This window comes from Falco cherrug, chromosome 1 (genome assembly GCF_023634085.1).
Source record: "Falco cherrug isolate bFalChe1 chromosome 1, bFalChe1.pri, whole genome shotgun sequence".
Classification (NCBI taxonomy): Eukaryota; Metazoa; Chordata; class Aves; order Falconiformes; family Falconidae; genus Falco; species Falco cherrug.
This window is the reverse complement of record NC_073697.1, coordinates 71,650,203-71,657,610: the sequence shown is the minus strand read 5'-3', so window position 1 is coordinate 71,657,610 and position 7,408 is coordinate 71,650,203. Positions and strand designations below refer to the sequence as shown.

Genomic DNA, 7,408 nt, shown 5'->3' with positions numbered 1-7,408 from the left:
GCTACCTGAACCCTTTCTTAGAGCTTCTGCTATCAGACGCCTTCTCTTGACAATGTTCAACAGCATCGCAGACTCTACGTTACCCAAACATTACCTGTAACGACAAAGAGACACACACGACACACGTGCCCCTCTTTTTGCCCTCCAAGCATAAAAAATATCTGCCCGTGCTTCTTCCATTTTCTCCTTTTCTCCAGCTCTTACGGACACTAGTCCCACTCCTGGTGAGGACACAAAGACAGAGAGCGTGCCCCATGCCTCTGCAAAAGGCCTTAAAAGCACAACGAGAAACTCTAAATCTGATTTATTGTTGACCTCAGAGACACAGTTTTTATCTTCCTCTTGTGCCCAAGATGGCTTGCAAAACCCACAAAACCAACAACAAGTTACATGAGTAGCAGTCACCCGCAGGTGCAATGTCCTGAAATTGTTGTGCCTCAAGGCCACAAGCTCGTGGACTGCTATGCTATGGCATGCTGCAATGATAATCAACGTTTGGGGTGTCATTTTATCTACAATATAAAAATGACAGTGCCGGCTGGTAGCACCATTCTGGTGCACCATACTGGGTAAAACCCAAACATCCTTGGTTGTCATTTAATTTTACCAATCTCAATATTAGGCATGTCGTAAGTTGCTATTTGGGTAGAATAACACCCCTAAAATCCCCCAAACATATTGTACCAGGAATTATTGTATATAATACAAAGAGGTTGCTAAATAACTAGTGAGATTCTAGACTTCTCTTTCACAAGACAGTTTCAATTCCCAAAGAAAATCCATGAAAGTTTTTAGTGAAGAAGAGAACCCTCTCACATGAAAACTTCAGTTAGCTATCCCAGGGGGGCGAGCTTGCTGTGCACCCTCCTCGCTGCCCTAAGGATCTTTAGCTCCACCACTGCATGGTCCTTGACCTGTGCAGATGACCACAGAACAATGCCCAGTTGCTGGCTTGTGTGTACCTCAAGTCTCTCACCTTTGGCCAGCGCAATGTCTCCCCCTGAAAGAGGTGCCCTCCCACCCAAACGGCCACCCTGCAAAGCCTCCTGTTTGCCCGCCCCGGTCGCAGCGCTCCCCAGGGCTGAATGTTGTGGGAGTGAGGAGCAGCTTCCAGGACCCCTGGCCCTGCCCACACCTCTTCAGCTGCTCTCGTGGGAGCTGCTGGCTCCTGGAAGGTCTCTGCCCTCCCAGGGGGTTTCGCTGGCTCACGGGCCACTCCCCGCGTACGCTAAGATCCATCACTCCACTGGGGATGCGCTTGCACCCAAGCCAGGTGCCTCAGCGAGTATTTGTTGAACTAGAGCCTGGATCATCACAGAAGAGATCAGATTAGCTCATCCCCCACATGTGACGTTTGCCAGGTGCCTTCAACAAACCAACTGTCTTGGGATGTTCCCAGTCTTAGACATTACAGTACCGAGTGTGCCAGGCAAGTGCCAGAGGCAAAGACGACTGGGAACATTAGGGACTGCTACTACCGGAAAGGGATACAAACCCCACAGGATAACGGTAATAACAGCTACTAGTCTGTTACTCAACCTCGCAATCCAAACTCTACAACAGATAGCAACCATAAAGAGATATAAAGAGGGGGCTGCCTCCCTGCGCACACAACCCTTAGGAAAGGCAGAAACCAAGAAGGCCTGGACGTCTCCTTTGCTGTTCTCACTTGTTCTCCACTTCACCCCCAGCGTTTGGCCTCAGCCCACCGGTGGAAGAGCCAGCCTGCCCTGAACAAAGACGCTGCACACGAGGGCCAGCAAGTTCACACAACAAAGACCGATTCTGAGTCAACGTGTGAACCTCACTTGAGCCACGACATGGGGAAGAACAACCGGCGTGACTCGCAGCTTAGCTGCTCAGGCGAAAACTACTACCATCACTCCAGGAACATCCCCCATCCTCGGATGGTCCGCCACATACCAGGTAAGACTTCCCGAGAGACCACACAGAAAGCCAGGACAACTGCCCTGGCACGCTCAGAGAGAAATGTGAGCGTAACCACCATTTTGTTCCAAAATACCCACTGCTGCCGTTTCCCATTTCTAAGAGGAGCATTTCCACAGAGAAAGCTGCTGCCTTCATTTCAATCGACTGAGCAGCCTTACCTGTCCTCAGCAAGCAATAACCTCAGCTTAGCCGCACTAAACTCTTTACAAGGTGCAACTACTACTCTTGCACCAAGACAACAAGTAACTGTTTTGGCTGTCACTACTTTCGGCTTAGTATGTGAACAGAATCAAGGTGCTGAAAATCCTCCACCAGCTACTTCGCAGCACTGCTGCTTTGCCATGTGAAACCCAGTTGGACTGGTATTCCACCAGAAAAACAGCGGCTTGTTAAGAAATCCCTTTGAGCCTGGCTAAGAAAGGAGGGTTCCAATCCTTCATTAAATGCCGCGGCTCTCATTGAAAACCACAAGCCTCTTCTGAAGACACACGGACAAACGACACTTTTCTCCTGATTGGCACCGCTCAGGGAGTGGGCTTCCCCCCACCTGCCCACTCTCCAGGTCGTACCTGGAGCACCATTACTCTTGAGGTAGCGGCTGGTCACACCGTCCTCCCTAACAGGCTGCTTACGGCCCTCTGCCACCTACCCAAGTATGCCAGGTTTACCCAGGGTTTACACACCGTTCCATCAGCCCTGTATCAGGGCCTACAAACTTCAGGTCCGATACCTCCCTTTTCCATCCTTCCAGCACAGACTCTCCTTGGAGATCACCTGCCAAGTTAACTGCGCGTGTTTATTGTAGGAAAGACTGTATCCTTTGGTTTCTTGCACAGGATTAAACAACACTCTGGTCTGTGCTCTAAGCAGCAGCCTGCCAAGAGGACACCCAGAAGGACGTGCCGATGTTCCCGAAAGGCTTGGGAAGAACTCTACTGTGCCTGGAAAGGTAATGGGAAGGAAAAGACATGGCTCTTTACTGCGGCACACTCTCCCTCACTTCTCAACACTGTAACCTGAATTGATGGCCTCCGATTGCTAAGGAGGACAGTGCAAAACAAAAAAGAGGGATGTCAGCATCCCACATGTAGAATATGAGAGCTTGGAAGGGAAATGGTGTCAAGCAGTACGACAGCTAAACCATAACTGTATCGTGTTCAGATATTTAACGCTACTCTGCTTTGGTAGTGCCGGGGAGAAAACATCACGCTATACAACAAGCAAGCCCAGGAGAAAGCCTCCTCCCCTCACACACAACGCTTCTTTAGATTACTTACTGCCAGCAGTTCTGCTTGGGCTGACACCGTTCTCTAGAAGCAACACACTGAGGTTCAGATCCAACTTTGCAGCTGTGCTCATAAATTCCAGTAAAGGATTCCTGCTGCCATAACTCTTTAGCCTCAAGCTGCAGCCTTAATGGCTTCCTCACCTGACTTCCACCAGTAGTTACCCGGCATCACTCTCATTCTCCTCCAGCGTTACGCATTTGCCGTAGATATGTACTGCAATCTCGGCAATGTGTAGTAGAAGCTGTAACAGTTAACCTAATGCAGTTAACCTACAGGTGTTCCTGTCCAAGCGAGCGACAGTTTCAGATGTGTTTTCTGCTGCACTCCCTTGCTGGGGACTAGTGTTAGCCCTACGTTTCACACTGCCTTTAAGCGCTGCAGAAATGGAGTCAAGCCACTCCTTTACACGTTGCTTTCTCTTTTGGAAAGCTTCTGCAGAAACGATTCCAAGCCTCTGCACAAGCTGCACACAGAGTGGGACTCCAGGACACGCCTCTCACCCAGCATTCCTCCCCATCCGTCAGCTCGCGCGACCGTGCTCGCGTCCAGGGGAGTTCTGACCTCGGTGACACAGATCAGGAAAAAAAGGTAAAGACACGAGGGCTACCGTACATGGATTCCTATCACGGTATGCGTTCCTAGTTCTCTTGAGGATGGTGTGGGACTTCAACGGCCAGATTTCCCACCGCCACCACCCCCGTGGGGAGACTACTGGCTTTCGTATTTAGCATTTACTCCTTAGTTGCTCTCCCCTACCTGGAAGTTGCTATGGGCAATCACTGGTGGAACGACACAGCTGAAACTTGTTCTCTAAAAAGCAGCCTGTCAATCTGGCATGACACATGCAAGGGGCTTTCCACGTAGTAAACACTCTTAGCGTTTCCTTGCGGTGTCTCTGAAGTGCCGCGTACACGGCGCTCATGCAACATCACCTTTTGCAGGCTGGCGTCCTTTGCTCACACTGTGGCAAACCTGATGGGACACCCTGGGCTAGGCCATAAAGCCCACACTCACACAGCTAGGGCTAAATGGAAACACATGCAAAAACTGTCACGAATCAGCTTCTCTTCTTTCATGGTCACTATCCCGTACGTCTTCTAGGTGCTGGATAAAATCAGCCAACTTTTGGAGACAGACTCCCTTACCAAGATCCAAGAATGGTTTGCAAGGGCAAGTAAACAAGGTAACAAAGATACACACCTGCATCCCTTTCTGAGAAGCACGCGCTCTTGTACATTCACATCAAACCCTGAAATTCTCATCGACCTGAGCTGAGTGGCGTTGCCGAGGTGGAAGGAATTGGGACCAGCAAAGTGCACTGGGCCCAGCTGTGGCTGCGCTGAGCAGTCAGGTGACAGCAGACAGAAAGCAGTCACTCACACCTCAGCGCTCTCCGGTTTGGTGCGGGGCGGAAAAACGCGCTCTCCCACTGGGGCTCTGGGCGGCTGGGGGCGGGCAGAAAGCAAACAAAATGTCTCTCTCGTGTCTTTAAGCCCTTTGAAAACGTGGTAAGGGAACTCCTGAATTCACCCCCAGACATCCAGATCAGCAGCAAGTGGGAATTTGAACAAAATTTCTGCTACCTTCACGTTTCAGAGAAAGACTTTGTGTTCAGCCTGGTGGATTGAGAACTGACTGAGAAAGACGTGCTGAAATCTGAGGAAGGTGCAGCAGAGAACATCAACAGCCCGACTCTGCTGAAGCCTCTCCCTCCACATCGGAGAAGCCTAGACGGGGAAATGACGCCGGCCACGTAAAACCTGCAGGGAGGTTGCCACAATGAGGGATAAGCTAAACCCCACAACCAGAAATTTTTGGGTTCTCCTCCTGTGAAAAAGGTAACTTTGTGATTGCAGTTGATCATGGCCAGCCTTCGACAAAAATGCTCCTAAGTACAAGCCACGCCAGGCAATTTGATACAAGTGTAGTTACACGTGTATCACATTTGATACAAGTTTGATACAAGTACCAAGTTTTAGCAGCACTGGAAACCCCTTGGAGAGCAACCTCCTTTTACATTGCGGTGCACGGTTTATACCTACAAAGACCATCAGGGCACTGGACTATCTCCCTTACGAGGACAGGCTGACAGAGCTGGGCCTGTGTAGCCTGGGGAAGAGTGAGAGGGCATCTCCTCAGTGCACATAAATATCTTTAGGGCAAGTGTCAAGAGGATGGGGCCAGGCTCTTTTCAGTGGTGCCCAGCGTCAGGACAAGGGGCGACGGGCGCCAACTGAAACACAGGAAATTCCATCCGAGTGTGAGGGAAAACGCCTTCACTTGGAGGCTGTCGGAGCCCTGGCACAGGCTGCCCAGAGAGGCTGTGCAGCCTCCTTCCCTGGAGATACTCAAACCCCACCTGGACGCGACCCTGTGCAACCCGCTCGAGGCAAACCGGCTTTAGCAGGGGGTTGCACGACATGGCCTGCACAGGTCCCTTCCAACCCCAGCCGTTCCGTGAGCCTGTGACATTCTGAGGTCTGCTCCTGTAAGTCACACGCAAGCTGAAACTCCCTCTGCCAACAAACTCTGGCATCCGCCCTCTGCTAACATCTCGCCCTCACTCTCTGCAGGCTACGTCAGGCCTCCTCAGACCTTTCCAGCTACCAAAGCCCACTCTTGCACCCTCTACCCAGTCAGGGCAAGCCAAACATACTGGCGCTGCCAAGGAACGCCACCGTCACCTCTTTGTGCCCATTCTGAAGCACACAGAGGCAACACAAGCCAGTCCCAGCGTACGTGATCATTTTAACAAAGCCACTCATGCCAGCTCTGACGCTGCCAGCATTTACTATTGCTTGGAACTCAGCTGGAGGAGAGGGTGAAGAGGAATCTTACCTAAGAACTAGAAGGAGGAAGAGGAAACCTCCAAAGCAAGCACCTCTGCTTTTCGACAGCGGTGCCCAGTGAGGCTTCTTTGCCAAAGAGCAGATGTGCTTCTATACTCTCAGCTGCGTACCGAACAAAGCCAAACGAGCCTAACAGCATCCTAAGCCTAGCCTCGTAATATACAGCTTGCTTTTCCAAAATGTTTTCCAGAAAGGGAGAAAGAACATCTTTTGTCCGCAATGCTGAGAAAGAGAGGTCCAGCGCAAGCAGACACGCTCTTGCCAGGGAAGAGCTACAGCTGAGAAAGTGTGGTGGAAACAAGAGGCCGTCCTGCCCTCACACTCTACCAGAAATCTCACCTGTACCACGGCCGCCCCCAAACCACGGATATCCCTTTTCCAGCGGAGGCCTCCCCTATTCACAGCCGCTGAAGCATCTCCCAGCCACCTTCACATACAGAAATATGTGACCTGAGCACTTAGATTATAAAGACAGGCGTTCAGACTTCCTAATAAAACAATTTGATGTTCATTGTATTTTGTCCTCAAGTCATTCAACCCAACCATGCTGCACAGGTACAAGAGACGCGAGCTAAATGAAAAGAGGGACAGAGGCAACGCCTTTTGGCATCAGGGTCATCTGTTTGCGTGACTCAGCCAGGCCTGCACAAAGAGCTCTTGTGTGTAGGCTTGGCTCTGCAGTCACAGACATACTGCGGTAGGAAGAGGGGCACGCACACCCTGTCTGCAGAGATGCACACCAAGCCCTAGGCACTGGGGAAGAAAAGAAAAAAAAAAAAAGAAAAAGAAAGACCCTGGACTTGCCACATGTGGCCTGCACAATGACTGCAGTCGTCTGCCTCACAGCAAGCTGGAATTTGCTTTCACAGCTCTCACGACTGGCAGAGAAGCAGCACACACTGTAGCATCCAATGCGGAGGGGGGAGACACGGGCGAGACAGGATGAGACCAAAACCAGCCTTCCAATGCACCGTGCAAACCTCGAGCCGTTGAAATACAGCCAACAAGGACAGAAATGCATCTGGCCCTTTTTCAGGCCCTGTGAGTGGACTGTGAAAGCGGAAGAATTGGGGCTTACCCATCTAAAAGATACCTCTGCCAATTAAATCTCACAAAAACAAGGCAAGGTGACAAGTCAACCCTACTCCCATCTGTTTTCCAGACTCAGATGATTCGGTGCAGACAAGCTCACTCAAGGCATCTGGCCGTTTGCGGGGAAGGAGAGAAACCCTGGCAGCACAGCGTTAAAGAAAGAGGAGCTTAGCTCAGCGCAGAGCTCAGTGTTCTCTTTCCAAGGGCCCCTGCCTTCAAATCATGCCT

General features: G+C 50.9%; 1 long non-coding RNA gene across 1 annotated transcript; it reads left to right on the top strand.

Moving 5' to 3' along the window:
• Positions 1-3,753: 3,753 nt before the first annotated feature.
• Positions 3,754-5,768, top strand: LOC129735263 (uncharacterized). Its single transcript, XR_008730685.1, has 3 exons — positions 3,754-3,827; positions 4,341-4,422; positions 4,836-5,768. It is a non-coding gene; the product is annotated as an uncharacterized LOC129735263 (long non-coding RNA).
• Positions 5,769-7,408: the final 1,640 nt, after the last annotated feature.